Source organism: Manduca sexta, chromosome 22 (assembly GCF_014839805.1).
Source record: "Manduca sexta isolate Smith_Timp_Sample1 chromosome 22, JHU_Msex_v1.0, whole genome shotgun sequence".
Taxonomy (NCBI): Eukaryota; Metazoa; Arthropoda; class Insecta; order Lepidoptera; family Sphingidae; genus Manduca; species Manduca sexta.
In genome coordinates this window covers 7,603,198-7,623,997 of record NC_051136.1, presented here as the reverse complement: position 1 = coordinate 7,623,997, position 20,800 = coordinate 7,603,198, and positions in this window count along the sequence as shown.

Sequence of the window (20,800 nt, the reverse complement as noted above, 5' to 3'; positions counted from 1 at the left end):
GCAAGTCGGTTGTTGCATCAATCCGTTCCTAATATCTACTATTTCTCCTTTCTTTACTCCTTTTGCTACTCTTGTACCTACATCCACATTCATCTCAATGTTGCCATCTATATCATCTTTAGTATTTTTACCTGAAGTAACAAAACCAATCCACTCCGCGCGCAATGTACATGCATGTTATTGATTAACGGTTTATTCCGGCTCGTGCTGCACGTCAAAAATTCGGATATTCTACTTGTGATCGCGAACTCACCCTTTGCATTTGGCGGACGGCTTTCATTACGAACTTTTTTAATCGTCCTTTGTCCCGGCGAAAAAATAAATCCGTTGTGATGGCAGTCGAGACGGCGTGTCCCAGGCCGTGCCGTGCTCGTAATTAAACTGACACCGACTCCCGCGAGACGAGTTTTGAATGTTATTAGAATCTCTTTTGGGCTGTCGACTCTGATTGAAAATTTGTTATGTTGTTACATAAATATGGGGTGATCAAAATGTCTTTTTTTGTTTGTAGCTTAATTATTAAATTACTTTAATTCTTCGTGAAAGTCTATTTTGAACTTAAAGTACGAACACGACATATTGAATTAAGACGAGCATTATATCATCTAAGAATATTGCTGATATGTATGAACGATTGCACAAAATTTGCTGTGTGTCCAAATAATATACAACAAAACGACCGCCTATCAATGTAATAAATATTTTCATATAAATTAACGTAATTACAATTGTCATTCGATTTTCCGGGTGAACCTACTGGTTGTTTATTTTTCGATATTAGCTGATGTTATCCAACCGTTTACAATTGCTTCAGCAAGCAGTATTATCAGGCAGCAGCGAGCTAAGTACCGAACAGACAAGTGAGCAGAGTCCATTCGGCGAGTGTGTGTTGACAGTTCCCGCGCCACGGCCTCGACAAACAAACATATTCTGTTGATTCAGCGACACATCGCTGTATGCTTTGAATTTAAATTAAAGCACCAATGGAAATCGAAATTCAGATACGTGCCTGCCAATTTTTAAACGTAATTAATTTCAAAATTCAGCTTGACGAGTTTAATCGTTAATCTTTTCACAACAGGTGTTCATGTTTGTCTTTATCAGCGCACTGCGCATTGTTTACACATTATTTCGTAATTAACAATAAAGACTTGATTTATAATGTAAATTAATTTTATAAAGACACACATCACATTGTCGGGTATTGCATTTATGAGATGTTAGAGATCTACTTAATCTAGATCTATGAAACGCCTATATCTTAATAGTATATTAATTCAGTGGGTATTTGCTAATATAATATGTTATAGTATGAATGTTGTTAAAAACGCATAAGGGACAAACTGTCATTATAAATCAATCACACGGCAAACATTTCTACACACACTGGATATTGCAATAAAAACGTCCTTATTCAATCGTTACGATGACAAAAATGTTAATTATTGCTGTATATTTATAAATCAAATTAGGTGGAATAAATATATTTGGTATCGTTTTGACGCACAGTTTGCTGGCACGACGCCAACACCGTCACCACTTTCCCTCGCGTTCGGAAGCTACTCAAACAGTGGCCAGGGTACGTTGCGTCTATTTCAGAGAAATTGACGATTTCCAGCAGGCAACGTTCTGTAACCGGCATCGGAAACGTTTTGTAAGTGATAAATTATTACACGATCGACGTTTCGCGAAGAATGTTAAAATAGTTGAGAGATCGAAACACTTTTGATGTTCTATTTTTGAGTTTCCGTTTTACAATATTTGTACGGTTACGATTTTATAAATCGTGTGTTGCTCGATGAATGACGTTTTTTGCGGGGAAAAAACGCGTTTTTGCTACCGGTACTGGGCGGATGAGTAAACTTTCTAACATTCAACTTATTTATGTGTTTTTTACGTTAAAATACAGTGTAGTCCGTTTAGTACGACTTCGCATATAACAACCATCCGTTTTGAGGGACGTAACTATAGGCATATGTTTGGTTTTAATACTGAATCACTTTAAAAGTACATCCGTCTATTACGACTCCGCTTATAACGGCCGAATGCTTTTAACGACGCAATTCCATACAATTGTCCGGTTATAATGACGTGCGTTGACGTTAACAAACAAATTGAATTGAAAAATAATAGAAGCTATTTTCGTCCGGTGTACTCACTTTGCATCGCGGACTAATGAGTCTGTTTATTTTACTATAGTTCCTTGTTTGCGCGTGTATGCAGTATGCACCGTATGTGTGTACCGTGTATGCTAATTTAAAATAAATAAATATTTTTACATGTCTCAATGTTTCTTTTTGTCTGCTGGTCGCCTTAAAATGTATTAAAAATATATATTAAAAATGCGATACTTAAAAAATAAAAATGGATTGTTTAGTAGGACTTCTGGTTATTACGAGGTAATATCACCGGTCCCTTGGCCGTCGTTATAACCGGATTCTACTGTATGTCCAACAATTATAAATATTACAAAATCACTGAATTGTATACTGCACTTGCTAAACTTATGATGCTTCAGGAAGAGCCAATGGATTTCGAAAACAATGATGATAATCATAGAACTCTTTCGACCTAGATTCAATGAGTTAAGAACCATGAGGCAATACTCAAAGTTAACGCTTTATATATACCCAAGACTCATATTCAGGAGTATCTGCGGATATAAGTACTACCTACTAAGGTACTTTTATAATCCCATAACCCCCACGCGTACGTAAAGATTCAGTCCCTTCATGTGGAGACAATGCTTTTACCAATATACTGAAAAATATTGCCTCTCAGCCGCATATAATAAAAGTGAAATTGACAAAAATCCAATATCACCGAAACAAATTCACGTGTGTATGACAAACTCTGCGTGATCATAAAAGTTGGTGATACGTAAAATAAAGTAATACCATTAGTGTAGTAAAATGTTTTCGTACATAGAAAACTGAGTTAAAACATTACCTATTCATGAAATTTGAAAGTTGAATAATCTAATCTTTAACTCGATTCAAATTCTTCTTATTATCTGATAAATAAAACATTGTATGTCTAAGATGAGTACGAGCTTTAAATCTCGCAACACTTTGACTTCTGTATGGGACATTGAACTTTAAAGGCCTATCACGGGTCGTATCATTAATTTAAAACAGCAATAATGTTGCCAAATAAGTTCAAATTAATGCCATCTTATTGTTCCTTTTTCGCTAAAAGGAACAATAAGACCAACACATGACAATAAACGTGGCCTTTTATAGGCAAATCCGAAAAAATATCATGGACATAAAACATGGGGTATTTTCAAAAATAATTGATAATAGATGGGTCACGCGATAGGCAAAGGCTTTAATTTGCCGCTGAGATAAATATCCTCCTGAAAACATTGTTCGTATCAAATTGAATGTGTATTGAATGATGTATGATCTCAATTTGTGAAATGGCGTGCATTTACGCGATCGTTTTGGCTCACCAGCTGCCAAACAATGACGACGGCTCGGTGCGCGTATTTATTTTAAATGACAAATTAAAAATCAATTTATTAATCAACGACAATGCGAACGTCGTAAATGAACGCTGAATCAGTAATGCTTTGTTTGTCCACGGACGTGAAACTGCGGTCGCTGAAGTGTGCCGGTGTTTGTGTTGCAAACAATGAGGCTGAAGGTAAATTAAAACTCATTTCGTCGCCAAATAAGAATACTCCGCACACCAGATGTTATTGCGACCGTTGTTTAATTAATCATGATGCTCGTTGCACCTTTGCGTTAGGCCTTAATAGGAATGAGAGTATAGTGATAGTATGTGATCAAGTATATTATTCATAAAATAGGAACGTGAGTATATAAATAATATCAGCCCTGTATTATATACTTGCCCACTGCTGAGCACGGGCCTCCTGTACTACTGAAAGGGATTAGTAGGCTTTAGTCCACCACGCTGGCCTAGTGCGGATTGGTAGAATTCACACACCTTCGAAATTCCTATAGAGAATTTCTCAGATGTGCAGGTTTCCTCACGATGTTTTCCTTCACTGTTTTTAAATATACCGAGTTAAAAGACTCACATGAATAATACATAATTAATTTTCTCTAGTCTACCATTACACCGGATAAGTCACAGAAACTTTGTCTCACTAAATTACTGTCAAAACGGTCAAAACAGATCAACAGTGAAAATATCTCAACTGTTTTAAATAATTGTTTACAAAAGTGTATAGAATATGACTTATTGATTTTCAAATTGAAACGTACTTCTAAATTTAGCAATAAAAGATGAATAATGCTAACAAGGGTGGGCGGGAGCGAGCGAGTCGGAAGCGCGGTGCCGACCGGAAAGTGCGTAGCTCCAGATTCAATTTCCGCCACCGGCCGCGTAATAAGTCCGCCATTCAACATTTCACTTAACGTACAAATTATAATGTTAAAATTTAAAAACCGTTAAATAACTTCATATTTTAAACAATAACTCAGTGTCGTGCAAGTTGAAAGTTAAAAGCGATTAAAATTTTTATCCACTGTAATGAAAATTTTTAATACTTGAGAAGAATTAATTGTAAATAAGTAAATTAATTGTTAAATTTACTGACTATTGTAAGTACCACTATAGGAAGAGTCTGCTATAAAACAACTAATAAGTATAGCGATTTTTTGTTCTTGTTAACCTGCTTTTCTAAGTAAGTCATGGTTATAAAAAACATATAAGATGAATCAGAGTACATATGTATATATTATATATATTCAGGAATACCATTTACGTTTGGAAATGATACACCTTCCTCATTCATTACAGTTGAATTATTCTTAGAAATAAATACACATAATACGTGGTGTAATCTAAATTAAACGCATGAAAATAAACGTTTTATTAAAGAGATTACATTTCTCCCAATTTACATTGATATTTAATAAAGATATTAACATAGTTCATTAACTTTTTCTTAACTATAGATGAAAACTTGATAGATTACTTGATAGATAACTAATTTGCCTCTTGTAGCAAACGCTTTGCTGTATAAAAATCGGAATAAGTGCGAGTGGGGCTCGCGCACCGGGGGTTCCGCACAAACTTGTATACATATGGGATATCTAAATATATAAATACAAGTTTACGGTTTTCAGATATTTCTTATTTACATGGGCTGTAAGATATTGCTTCTTGCCAAATTTCTTGACTCTAGGTCAAAGAGAAGTACGGTATAGTTTTTAATTCCCTGGTGAAATTGCATAATACGCGACATGAACGGTTATATCTGTTATTCGGTTTGATTTTTTCACTGAAAGAGATCGGAGAACAAAGTATTTGATGTAAATTTTAACTTGATACTCTATGCATTCCTGAGAAAAAGGGTATTACTATACAAACCCACAACAAAGTGACATTATAAAGGTTTCTTTTGAAGTACGGAACCCTAAAAACGTCGGATACAAAAATGTTACATAGAAAATATTTATCTGCACAAAAATTTTCAAACCATAATCAGTAAATTACTAGTAGTAATTGGGCATTTATGACTTTTTTACCAAGCTTTGCATTGCAATAAGGCACCTAGCATACATATAGGTGATGTTTCTTTGGACTATTTATGTTGATTTCCTAGAAATCTTTTCACTTTACCCGCTAGTCCAGATGTTCAAAACATAAGCATAAATATATCCGTTAAATTTCCCTGATAAACAAGTATGGCACTTAAAAGATATGATCGAATGATTAATTATCAATAATTTTTAAATTGCGACGCTTTGATACCTATTTCTTGGACATTAAAAGTCAAGTAAGGTATGTAAAGTTCAATGTAAACGGGCAGCAGTGCCGTATTTCTTCTACAAATATACTTAAGAGAAGTTTTCGTGTAAGGACACACAAAGTAAGTTCAAAGTTAATTAAAGTTACAAATGCAGCCAAAATTAGAGGCAAGGAACAACTAAGATTTGCATTCGTAAAGTTTATTCCCATAAGTTTTAACAAACATTAGGATAAAGTAGGGGACACCGAGCTCTCTTACAAGTGAATTTAAAGTCGATTAATCAAGTACACATTTGCTTATGTGAAACACACAACAAGAGCTATAAGTTGTGTCTTGTTCTCAATCTAACACAAAAGGATATCACGTGTACGCCGACAACAATGCACCCAGTACACTGGGTAATTCGATATAGTCGGGTTGAATGATCCCATATCAACAGTGAGAACTTTAATTCAGCACTCGTCGCGACAGAGGCGGAGTGCACTTGGGCGTAAATAAAAAGTTGAACGTCGCTGTAATAAGAGCGCCGCCGCGGCAAACAATGACGCTAGACAATGTGTTAGCGAAATGACACTCGAGTGTGAGTAGGCGCGCCAACGAGCCACCGAGCTCGCAACCTCATGCTATCATATCTAACCGGACTTCTTTGTACAATACAACATACAACATACAACCATCGTGGCTCTTCAACACTGAGACATAACGCTAAGATTTACCTTTTAGTGCGTGGTGACGATAACTGCTCATCTTAAGTAAATTGCGTAGCTTTCTAGAATGAAAAACTAATCCAAATCTCGGTCAATCTTGAGAGTTATCTGTCCGCTAAATTTCAGCAGAGTTCGTTAATCCACGACGATGAAAAAATATTAGCTGCATCTGTATTACTAAGAATAAAGAAGATTCTTGAAATATTTAATTGCATCCTTAAATTGAATAACCCTTTAAATGCGTTCATTAATCTATTATATATTAACTCATACAACGTGATACTAAACTAAAAAAACTAACAAAACAGAACCTATTCAAATAAAACAGACCATTCCAAACGACAATAAAATAAGACGAAATTATTCCAGATTATGAGTACTAAATGTTTAATCACGCATGAGTTCCGACGTTGTCCCTTTGCTCCGAACGCCACCTCGGCACTCCGCTGAATGGATAAAGCACCCTCCTGCCGCCACACATTCCCAGCACCGCAATGACAGTCATCAACACATCGTCCTGCCTCTGACAACTTTGCATTTTTTAAAGGACTTGAAAAGGTTTTAAAACACACCTTCCTTTTTAATATTTTGCTTTCTGTAAACGTATGTAGCTTTACGGCGAACTCTTTTGGTCATAGTGTTCTTTCGCGTGTAAATGTTAAACATTCATTTTGGATAACACTTGCAATATTAGAAAACAATTAAAACTAATGAACTGAAATGCTAAAAGTTATATTTATTATGGTGATCGCAGATTCGAAGTCGAATTAGACATTAAAGGGTGAGTTATAAAGCTTCTGTAGGTATTTTGTACAAATAACTAAAGTTCCATTCACGACAATATAATTGTTACGAAGCACTCGGTTTCGCATAACTGTATTAACTTAATAACACTTCCGCATCTTATGTCGCACGGATTTAATTATGTGTTATATCTAAATCCCACCGCCATTAGATTTTCATTCAATAAAATTTTAATGAAAGTCATCGACAACAGGCATTGTTATAAACACGGATCTGGCTGCCGTTGTAATTTACATGGCCGGCTATCGCATTAACGATGACTGAGCGGTTTCTCTTAATTATCATTTTGCACGGTTCGTCAGGCACACGCTTGGCCCTGTTCGAGCCGTGCCACATTGGTTTATAGGACGTCAATATTTTTCAACAACTAAAATTTATGTTTTAATTTGACGACCCATATTCAATGAATTAACTCATTAGAACTTTGTATCATACCACTTGCATTGCCATTACATTACATGTCTATTTAAACGTATGTGAATAAAGAATTATTTAAGCTGCGAAATCATCTTACTGTGAAATACATTTAAATAAAAATACAGTAGCAAGAAATAAATAAATTGTGATGGATATGAAAATTATATTCTAAATCTTGATTTGATTTATGTTGAATTTTGAATATAGAGTAGAATTATGACATGAGAGGCTGCTGAGATCTTATCTATTTGGATGACAAATATGGCAACCTGTATATGCAGATTGATTAAAATAATCTCAAACCGATTTAAAATCATTCCACAGATTGTAATCGATACTAATATTCGATGACTGAAGCCCTGCAAATAAATGTTGCATCGAGGCAGCTCTAGTGAATATTACCCGCTCGAGGAATATAATTAAACCGTTATTAATCAGACAGATTGTGAGATGGTCCGAAAGCGGGTCTCGGACGCGAACCCACGCCGGTGCACCCCACCTCGACACTTCTCTAGTTTAATTGTTTATTCAGATACGCGGAACTTCTCGATTTAGGTAAGCCGGAATTGGCGAATTAATTAATATTTGTGTTTGAACTGTCTCCATGCCCTTGAGTGATTAAACGACCTTTCAAATAACATTCAGTTGTGGATAATCTCTGTTATTTGCCTTTCAATTTACGGATGCTAGAGTTGGACCATTGTTATCAGGTTGATTTGATTGTTTAATAAATATTAAACACGTTCGCTTAATATAAATCTGAGGAGCTTCCGCGCTATGAGACCACTATAGAAGCGAAGGAATGATTATCCTTTTCATAGTAATTTAAGATAATATTAGGTACATTGTAAAATGATTTTATCGTACACCCCGCTAAAGAGGTGAAACGAATCGGAAATAATGTACACGAAATCGGGAGATAAAATCTTTGTATTTTGTGCGGCGAGTATATTAGTATAGTATGAGTTTTTTGTTTGTATAGAACAGCTGTTCTATTTTTATAAGTCTACTATTCCACTGCAACGAAGTTGTCCCAAACAAATACGTCGGCATCTAAGTTGAACTTATAAAAAACACTTGTAACATTAAATATGAGTATATCTCATAACAAGACTTGAAATTCAAGTAGTAACTAAAAATAAAATTACATTATTTATATCTTACGACAAAGGCACGAAACAGATTTTGTAATGTATTGAATAATAAAAAGAAATGTTTTATAATTTTCGGACGGAGATACATGCCATTATGGTTTCCCGAAAAATTTACTGAATTTTTTGGCAGTGCTGCAGACGCATTTTTTTTTAATCTAGTGTAATAGCACAACTAATACTTAATGTCGTTGCGATCCCTTTTTATCATGGCGTATATAAAAGAATGTCAGTTCTCAATTAATGGTTGTAAAACATTTGAAAAATATTTTATAACGCAACGCAATAATACCTACTTAACAATGATACATTCTTTCAATGCAATTGCCATATTTATATAGAAACCGTATAGAAAAGTTTAGTCTAGCAGAATGGAACGATCAAACAGGCGCCGACCGCAGCTCATTTCCAAGAAACCGTTTCTTCGAATCGCAGAAAATGTTAATAGCTCTAGAAAGCCGATTAAAGATGTGGCCTAATCAAATATTCCGGAATCCCTCTTAGAAAGAAGCCGGGTCTCGTCGGGCGACCGTGCATAAGCAACAATATCGGTTCCTTTAAAGGATAAAGACGACTGAAGGACGAATCCTAATCCTCTCTAAAGTATATCACAACTTATCTTTCGCAGGTACACGGACCTTGAAGACCGGGGATAAAGATAGAGCGATAGTTCATCATTTGAAAATAAATATTACGTAAGACCATTTGTATAACTTTCACAATATTTGTTCGTGGGAGCCCCTGGGTAATATTGGACATTAGTATTTAAGTTGTTGTTGTACGCTCGATTCTGTGAAATCGACCGTACCAATTTAATTAATCCCTGTACGGAATCTATAGTACTTCATTAAGCATATTCGATTTATTCCCTGTTGGAGCATAGATAACAGTATAAAATAGAAAAAAAAAATTAATATCGTTTGAGAACACAATATTGACTGTATTAAATAAAAAAATCTAAACAAGGTGACATTTGTAAGTTTTGTCCCCAGCATACGGTTCCCGAATTCCTATCACAATGCATCATTGTTGCCGCGGCATAATACACAGTATTAACATTTTGTACCACGGTTCACGTCAATGATGACGATTTATTGTTATGCAGCGCACAACACTGTGCGGTATAATTAATCTGACGTTTTTTTTTTCTTTCGCCATGATTTAGATCTGTAAAGTTTGTTTTGCGGAGACATCTGCCAACGAACCCATTGTTGAAAGAAGAGCTGTCTTCAGGTAAACCAGATAATGGGTATTATCTCTAAAAGAGTTGACATTTCTCTTTTTTGAACTTTTGAGAAGTCGAGTCTTTTGATAACGTTTGCTTTTTTAAGGGCTTTGGATGTAATGCTAACAGTGAAATCAGGATTCAACAAACAAACCCCGACGTTAGAATTCTTAAGCTTGAAAGCCGTCGTTTCAAGGACTCGTATGTCTAAGGTAATCTTTAGCAAGAGTCATATACTAAACAGTCGATCGGTCTTCCACACGAACGGACACATCCATTTATCGGATAAACAAAGAATTTATTGGTGTCGTATAATTTTATGTTTTAAACAAAGGCTCGTCAGGCCCTTCGGTCTCGGCCGGCCCCGCTCCCCCGCGCCGCGCCGCGCCTCGCTCGCACACACCCGCTGCGCGTGCACTTGTGTACTGAACATATGTTTACAAATGCATTTGTTTATAATTTCACTGTTTATATTGGCTCTACTCGTCTAAATAAATCTTTAAAAATACATAAACGTTTAACACTGCGTTTTTCAATACTAAAAATAAATATTTTTACAGCATTCATCATTCATTTACGCACTCTCACGCGATTCATGTTGATGTATAGTCCGAAGCGAATGTGTGTTGAAATAAGAAACCGTAACAAACGTAAGATGCCGCATCGGTCTCTGTCAGAATACAAAACGGTGTTAAAAATCAATTGGTCAAAGTCATTTATGCATTCATCGTGTCGCCGCACTCGTAGAAACGTCTATTGAATACGACTCTTGAAAGCGAATCCCTACTGTGATGTCGCCGCTAACCCGACATTTTGCCGAATAAAAGACCGAACTAGTCGCGAACACAATCCATTACCGAACACCAACAGAGAGTTTGAATAAACAAACCGTTGCGGACAAACATGATATTCGAGCGAAAACAAAGCAATTTGCACAGTCGAGTCGAGATTAAAAGTCATGATCACCCGTTTAGGTCAGCGGCGCTAACATTTTAAAGTTATAAAACTAGATTGTGGATGTCCTCAGGAAAGTAGAACGCGAGATCCAATCCGAGTTTGCAAACAAGGGAAGTTACGGCGGCAGTACGGGCGGCGACTGCGGCTCGGCAAATAGGTACGGGCCGCGCCGATAAGACGCCGCCGCACCGCACCGCGCCCTGAGCCGTCTCCTGTGACTTCTATTTAAACAGACAGGGAAACGCTCACAGATTAAATCTTTCGCCTGTTTATTTTTCTTCTCGGCGGACTTTCGGGCTAAAATATATCTGAGAACAAGATGACAAGTACACTTATCTCTATCGACGCTAACCTAAACTCGGGAGGAGTTTTTAAAAAGCTTCGGTCGCTTCCTCTTTTGACGGCGGAGTGCACAGGTCGGATTATGAGAGCTTTCAGCCCGCGTACAGTTGTGCCGCGACGCGGTTATTAAGGTAGCAGCTTTGTTTGCGTATTCGCCGATTCAGCGCTGAGCATCCGGTAAAATATTAAAACATGAACAACGTGTTCAACTCTACCAACTGCCAAACTTGTTTCTTTTTGCATGTATACAATCGCAACTGATGTGTACGTTGTGGTATTTTTGAATATTAAATATTTCGTGTATCAACAAAACACTCTGTTGGAGGTGCAATTGTTTGTTTTTGTCATTTCTAACTGACAAAAATCTATTCTTCGGGAACGGTTTATATTCTAAAAAGGAGCAAGAACAATAGACAAGAGTTAAAGACACTAATAACAGAGCCAGAATATAAAAAAATAAGGATTGTTCGTGGGTTGCACATCCCACGCGCACTGCTCCCTATCAGTTCGCGGTCAAAACATAGCGAGTACTCAACTAAGTAGTTAACGTTCATTATAAAAGTCTGGAGACATTTGTGTAGCAATATAGCATGTTTTCTATGTATTCCATACCGTAAAGAAACAACATTTTGCTAGCGGCTTCGGCCACGTGAACAGCATTTCGCGGAATATAAGTCCCCATGTGCGCTTATCCATGATATAAAGCAACCTATATGTTAATCTAAGACTTAGGCTATCTGTGTGCCGAACATTAAAATTTATTCAACGGTTTATATTATAAATTACCAAACAAATATGTTATATATTATAATATTCTATCTATACAAAATTCCTCATCATAATATTACGTAGGATAAACTTATATCAAATTATATAAAAACGATACGAAAACAATTAACACTTGGTCCCAAAAAAAGATGAAATTGTCCGCGCCACGGGAATTCTCTATATCTCAGCGGAGGTATTGTTTCATAATGTAATCAGTAATTATTGCTTAACGAGTCCGCCTTTAATTTGTTAGGCGTTTTAAACGGCTTTGCGTATTTGAATCGCAAATTTCTTAGAATATTTCGTGAGGGTTGCTGGCGTTTGGAGGACATTATCTCTTCATAAAATTCAAGATCCCGCTGAGTATTTCATTGTATTTCTAAATTAAACTTTAATACGGCTTAGCGAGACAATTGTCAAGGGTCAATTTTAATCCAGCATCTATAGGTATTTATAGATGTTGCTGGTATATTTAAAATGTTTAAATATAATCATTGTATTTCAATAAGCAAACAGAAATAAATTACTATGAATTTTAAAACATGATTGTTCGATTTGTCTTTTTGAGTTATTCAAACAAATATTTTCTAAATAATGTTGTGCACAATTCATTGCAGTTGGAAGATTGACTCTTCAAACTAAGTCTGCTTTACTCTAATTAGGACTGCTTTACCATAATTAAGACGACGTTCAAAAAAGGTTAATTAATCTAAAAGTAGTAACAATAGAACTATAAAGACTTAGATGATAAACGATTACCTATATCAGCTATACGAGTATGTATAATATAATCCTATCGAAGTCGTCGCTCTGAGGAATTTCCTTAACAGGATTGTATTTAAAAATCATCATTATCATCCTAATCTCAAAATTATACCGTAAAATGAACAATCCAAACATAACATTAAAAAAGTAATTAAAATATAAATTATTTAGAATTAAATTTCAAAGATTTAATTTCATATTTAATCTCAAGTTTTATAATGAACTAGCTTTGGTCGCAGCTTCGTCCGCGTGAAAGAAATTTCAGGGATAAAAGCCTCGCTATATATTTTCCTGGCATAGAAAGTAGCCTATGTCGTTCCCAGGATCTCAAACTATCTCCATACCAAGTTTCATCAAAATCCGTTGGGTAGTTTTAGAGTTTATCGCGTTCAGATAGGCAAAGAAATGCGACGTGTGACTTTGTTTTAAAATATATTTATTAAAGTTTCTAAGAGGAACAATTCCGTCATACATGATTATTGCGTAACTTTAACCGTTAACGCCGCGCACGCAACGGAAGCTCTTAAAAGACATAAATCCTCCCCGTTTTTGCAACATTTTTCAATGATGCTCGGCTTCTATTGGCCATAGGAAGACTATAGGATATATGTTATAATATAGCCTATAGTATTCATCGATAAATGGGCTAACACTAAAATATTTTTTCAATTGAAATCAGTAATGCCTGAGATTAGTGCATTCAAACAAAGAAACAAACAAACTCTTTAGGTTTATATATTAGTATATATAGAAATAAATATAAACTCTAATAAAAGGAAGAATAATTATAAAACTAAAATTAAAATAAAAATATTATACATTTTACAATACCCATACAGACTCTATTTCATACACAAATCTCTTACAAGTTTATGGTTACGAGCTACGTAGATGTGATAAGAGCCAAACAAGCAAAGCAACTGTAAACACGATAACCAGTCACGGTTCAACGACCTTGGCTATACAGACGGTACTACACCGATTCTAATTTTGAAATCATGCTAGAATTCTGTGTTTGAGATAACTGAAAATCCTGCGCGAATATTCTACTCTTTCTACCATAGGTATTGACTCTAATAGGTGGGGCTATCTCAGTAGTAAACATTGTCACAATTAGTTTATCAGTATAATATGTTTGAAACGTATTTCAAAAATCCATCTGTTAAATCTTAAAAATAATGTTTCAATACATAGCAAGAGAAACTAAACTCCCGTGTGTTTTGTTCTCAGTTGATTACAAGCCGGTAACAAAACGTAGAACTTTGTTATCGAATGTGTTCGAATAGTTAAATAACTCTTGCACAAAAAAGTGAGTCTAAAAGTTTTGAAAATTTATTCGAAGCGCAAATCTGATTTGTTATTTTCCGAGGTTATATGTTTGTAAAATATGTACTTTTAGGAACCCGTCAAATTGCTTTTATTATCGCTATTGTAAGTCGGTACGTTGTACACTGTCATAACAGCACGGCCCAGTAATTAAATATGAAAACTATAATATAAATATAAAAATATAATATAGTAGTGTAAAAATATGTAATTATTAAAAATATTTTCAAACGTACATAATTCAAAAAGCCCACAGTCCTATACCATTTACTAATTGGATAATTTTAATTACAACATCTAAAATAAAAATTACATTCTCTAAATAAGCTAGGCCGGGTCAGGTTTGTGACGCGCATAATCCTTATAATCCACTAATCCGTAGGAAAGAGTACGAACGTTGACCAACATGACTCGCCAACATTACGAGTACACTCCGCTTAGAAACATCACATTAATATTAAACACAGCCGTACCGTACGACGGTGAAAATGTCGCGAATAAGCACATTAATACTAAGCTCATAACAAGTGTGTTTGAAATACAGAGCTGTTGAATACTGATAGAGGAAAATAGATCAAAGATCGATCGGTGAATGCCCTGTTATGCAGAAATCCGTACTGGTAGATATCACCATTTTTTTTTCTGAGGAAACGACTCCGTTTATCACCTGGTTGCCTTGGTAACAAGTTATCCCCGAGTTAGTTACCGTAACGGCTCCCATGGAAAGTAGGGAAGGAAATGGAGGAAGGAAAAGTGGGTGGAGTATGGGAAAATTTTCGGATGGGCGAAGGAGAAATGTTCGCGGGCCCTTTTATATATTTTTATCTATGGATATGCATTTGGTGTGAAAACCGAGGGCACAAGATTTGCCCCTATTAGGCTATTTCTGTTACTAGACAATACGCATGCATTGGTCTACTGATTTATAAATAGTCTAAATACTATGACTAGTGTCGCTGGATAACCAGTGGGGTACAGTATTCGGTATATATAAAAAGTAAAGTAGGTGAGAGTAAAAAAAAGCCGACTAGTGCGAGTTGGACTCGCGCTCCGAGTGTTCCATGCAAACGTAGATATTAAGTATCTAAATTCAAACATGATAAACTTAACTTTGCCGTTCGATCCCTAGAAACGGTTGTAGCACCAATCGTAAACAATAATTTATTATTATTATTTACTCTTTATTGTACGAACACACACAAAAACAAAACAAACAAAAAAAAAATTTATAATAATTTTATAATAGTAAATTCGCTTTTTTTGTTATTAAAGTCCATATTTATAGTTTTCCGATTAGCGTAGCCATACTGAAAACCCAGTACAACAACGCCACCGAGGCAGTTTACATCAAATGTTATTTTTATTACTAGAAGGGTAAGCTTGTACTAAGGAGAATGAAATTATTTAAATTACAACGCCATAATATGTGTTCTACATTGTGAATATTACTGCCTTTTAGCTCTACTCCGTTTTGATAAATTGAGGTAAGACTTTTCTCCGAAATGTTTTTAACCTCCACAACTTATGGACTGGCCCCTAACCTAAAATGTTTATTTGAGTAAATCGCTTATTTAGTCAATGGTGGCATTTCAAGTAAAGTTTTTAGTGACAAGCTGTTATAGTAAAATGACTTGTTTTATATAAATATCTTTATTTGCATTTATAGAGCAAATGGCATTTAATTTGCATATTTATTGTAAACTATAAAATTCCATTATCGGCCGAATTAGATCGACAACCGGATTTTATTTATAAAATCTTATTTCCACGTGTCTTTTTATCACCAAATGAGACCCTAATGGTATCTATAGTAATGAAATAGATTTTTATCAATGTTTTTTTTGTATTTGAAAACCAGGTCGGTGAAATGAAAACTTCTGTAATATAGATTTTCCACAATTCATTGTTTACTGTTAAAATTATTTATCAATCATATTAGCAACACTTATTGCGTTTTTTACTCCTTAGCACGAATCTCTTATAAGATTGATGGGAATAGCTCATTCGATCATTATACCGACGCAATAGGGAATTCTTTACTTTTCACACTCATTAAATTCGGAAATGCGATATAATTCAATGCTTTTGTAATTTATGAAAAATAATTACTCCTTTTTAAAAAATTTAAAAATATGTGTTTTTAAAATTTTCAATCAACACACTGAGCTGATGCAGGATAGTTGACTTTATAAGAGTACTATTTGAATTCAGCAACCGTCCCACGTAATGTCGTTAGTTTTAAGTAACTCGCATATAAATTGTATTATACTACTAACGCAGACGCAGCTTATCTCAGAACACTTTTCCCTAAATGAAGAGTAAAGTGTAGCTGTAAAGCGACCGGCTCACCGCACAGGATGCCAGACCTTGTCTACGCGCTGTTGCCAATCGGTCGCACATCCGTCGATACGCTCTTTGTCGCCATTCCTTATTGTTTCGTAACAAGTTCCTGCTGTGTTCTGAGAATTCAGCTCACAGTTCATTATACCGTTTATTTTCTTTGTAATGTAAGATCGATTTTAAATAACTTTTTATTGAATGATTTCTATTTTGTATCCTAACGGCAAACCTGAAGGCTTTATTTTCGCACGTTTTATATTCCGATGCATGTGTTACCTATGGTCTCGTTTCATTTCTGTTTCTTTATGAACAATTATAATTAGCATAATAGCATTCTCATGTTTACCACAGTCGCTACCGAACATGCATGGTACGTGTATAACTCGTAAAGCAATATAACAATGTTTTTATTTCGGGCACACAACAACACATGTAGCGCAGCACGTAGCCGCGCGGCGGTCGGCGTGGCGGTCGGCGGCCACGTCACCAACCCTTTACTTTACCCGAAGGCGTGGCCCTTGCGGAACAAACAAACGGAAGTGAAACTGAGAGGAGCGCCCGGAACTGGCGGTATACACCTTTTCATTACAGAATCCCTTTTTAATTACCACCAGCCAAATAAAAATTGTATTTTTGTTTCAAGTAAGCGTAATTGAAAAGGAAATTGCCGGGCCGCCCGGCCGCGCACCGGCGTCGAATAAAACTTTAATATAATGCATAAGTCCCTTTGATCTCCGCACTCCGCTTGCATTAAATCGCGAAGATGTTAAATAGAGAAAAAAAAAACAACAAATGTCTTTGAAAGAAGAACACAATAACAAAGTTTAAAAGATTCAAAATAAAAATGTTAAACGTAAAGTCGGGAAAACTACGCTCGCAATAAAAATACGTGCTTAAGAGCCAAAAGACTCTTTATTCCAGAAAATCGTGAACCTAAGAAGTGTCATAAATTACATGTGAAATAATAAAAGGAAGGAAAATCTTTCATCCGCAAACGTTTTACAAAGACACCCCCGCGCTCCGTTACCGGCCGGAAGATAAATGTCTCCTGTAGCACGATCTACTGTCGGTAAAAACGTGTCCCTAATAAAAATCCTGCTCAAAGCCACGTCTCGTTGCTGTGAAATATATGCATTTCGGCATGTAAAATCAACGAGAGTCGGCACTGAGCGCCACCTCCGAGCAACGTGGCACGACTCCGCGGTTGGTAGAGACGCCGCGCCGCGTCGCCGCACCGTCTGTCAACATCGCCTCTATCTAAATTACGAGCATTTTTGTACCAGAGATTACATCGGGGTAATTGAATACAAAACAAATAAGAAAAGGTAAACAATTCATTCACCTTTTTCCGACAGGCGAAATAGGGCAAAGGCGGGGGGGTAAGACATACGGTCAAAAGAAAGATAATAAAGCGTTGTATTTTCATTCTAAACCGGAGCGAATTCAGGATTAGTCGGGAAGTCCACTGGCGACGGGGAAGCTCGATATCTAAAATTACAAGTCTACACAAAGTGCCTATCTAGAGGCACACCGTTTTCCATTCCTTTATGTTCAACTGCCACTTTCAGACATTTGTCTATTCAAACTAAGCTCTATAATATATTTAGCTGGTGCGTAACTATAGATTTTAAGGAATCTTTAGAATATTTTTGAAATTACAAATGATACGTCGTATACTTTCGTTATTCATAAATGGAACATTTTAAATTTTAATTCCATAGAATGTAGTTGTTTATGTGAAAGCGTAATTCGAGTATTTGCAATAAAAGTGTTGTAAAAGCACTATAACGTACCCATAAAGCGTGTTTCAAGGTTTTTAAGGTTCATGCAAGTTTCGTTTACCTTTTTACTGTCGCATGTTATGACAGACTGAAGCTATGTGCATGAAAGCATGTGAAATGCGGTCGCGTGCCGATTCACCATAAGGATAACAGCTCATTTGCTTATGTCAGTTCACGGCTAAGTAAAGAAACCATATAAAAATCTCAAATGACTCAGCACACGTGTGCCTGCACCTGTGCAAAAACTGTCTGATTAAAAATTACTTTTCATGGTTGGCCCAGATAATTTTTTTGTTCCTTATCTGTCATGCAGTTTTTGCAAACCAGGTAACGAAGTTTAAGGAGTCATGAACCCGTTTTCAAAATATGTCACTTTACTAACATATTGTGCTGGAATCAGTGACCTCAACTGCAAAATGAGAGAAATGACCTTCGACATTCTTCAATAAAACGATTTGGTCGATATTGCTTTGCAACAAAACTTGCATACACTATAAAACAGTATAAACATTTTATCGGACGGACATAAAAAAGAATGCCATCCATATATTCGGAGCCCATTCCAATTTTTATCGTTCCAACCTTGCAAAACGGGAATACCTTTATTATTCTCAAAGCAGTCAATTCGTATAATACTATTTTGCACCACGATACCAAAACTGTCACATAAGGGCTTGGAATATGAACAAAGCAACCGAATCGAATGTAATAAAAATCACTTTAGCATTACGTAGTGACGGGAACTGATGTCTATCGGCATTGTGACACACGATGCGGCCTCGATAGATGTCACAGGGGAAAAGGCTGCGTCGAACCGACTATTATTTTTGTACGACAAAACAATATTGATTGTTCTCCGACGTTACATTTTACGCAGACTGGGTAATTTAAATGCCGATTTGCGGTTGCGAGAAATGATGCCATACATATTTTATGGTGATAGAAATATCCACTTTACACATTCTTGGACGACACAGGCTGTGTACTCATTCCGGGAACTGTTTAGAACTGTGTTCTCAAAGATGGCGAATGTGTAGAACAGGTAGAGGAAGTCCGGTTAAATAGGTTTCACTAAAGGGAATGGCGTCGAGACCAACTTCACTAGGTAGCGTTTCAACTCCGGAACATGTTCGCATCCGACACATCTTAGTGCTAGACGAAGGCATTTGTTGAGAATGCCACTATAAAGCATGCCGTGAGCACATACATATTTGCTAATTAACAACCTCGTGCCAAAGCAAGGTTAGTCAATGAACTATGAAATTGTGAAGATTGGCGATTATTTATGTAAATAATGATTAGACGTGAGAAAAATGCAAAATATTACTATGGTTTTATAAATACAAGAAATAAAAATATATAATGTAATCAGCGCTTAGATCTCTTGTGAATTAGTTATGGGAAGACTAAAACAATAAAAAATAATAAACGGCGGCGACAGTTGACCCTCGCCTACACTAAAACATCTCCGTCTATGAACAATTGTAGCACCATTCAGAACTGACTTAAAAAACACTACATGGCATGACACTGTTAGGAAGGTTGTTAAGGACACTGTGAGGACAGCTATAGTCTTGGGAAGAACAGGTTCTTTCCGAGACATAGGGAATATATTGTTGGGAGAGGCCTCTGCGGACAGTAGAATCATTGATTATACAATTTGTGAATAAATAATAAACTGTAGTTATCTTTTTCTTTTTAATTTTGTATAATTTGTGTGTCAAAATCTACGAAAAATTATGTAATTGAAATACTACTTACTTTAAATAAACGACTGTTTCAATAACTACTATAACAAATAAACCAATTTTGTTTAATATAATCTATAACTTTGAAGCAGTATTATTTTATGAAATTCACAAGCCAAACCTTTTAAAATTAAACTAACACACTTGATTTTACAATGTCGAAAAGTTGCTACAATTCCCGATGCCTAGATAACAAACGTCCGAACCATCGCAAAATTTGTTTTTGTTTCAAACTCGATCACGTATAATAGTTTCTCCTCAGCTCAATACAATTATAGTTTTTTTTATTATACTACGCTTTTATAGTACCTCTTCTATCGCGTGATATTTTAGTTTGACGTTTAACAAAACTTTCAACGACTTTGTTATCTATAAGATTTGTTCATGAAATGAATTATTCATCCAATATATTTATAGATCTCAAATAAAATAATCGCAATAAAACCGTATGGGTTGATATAAAAATTACTAAAAGTGTATGATTATTATTACTAATGGATAAACATTAAACAATTCATGTGGAATCCGTTATATTATCGACGGATTTACAATAGATTAGAGAGAGGCAATTAATATATTAGTAACGCATTTTCACTGTTTGTATCAATTGAAATGTGAATTGTTTACATTAATTGTAATTGTTTATTGTTGTTTTATATAATTTTAAAGCATAGTGGAATTGAAGAATTTCAACATATAAATACACATAATATTGATACTGCATACGAGTAATTACAGTTT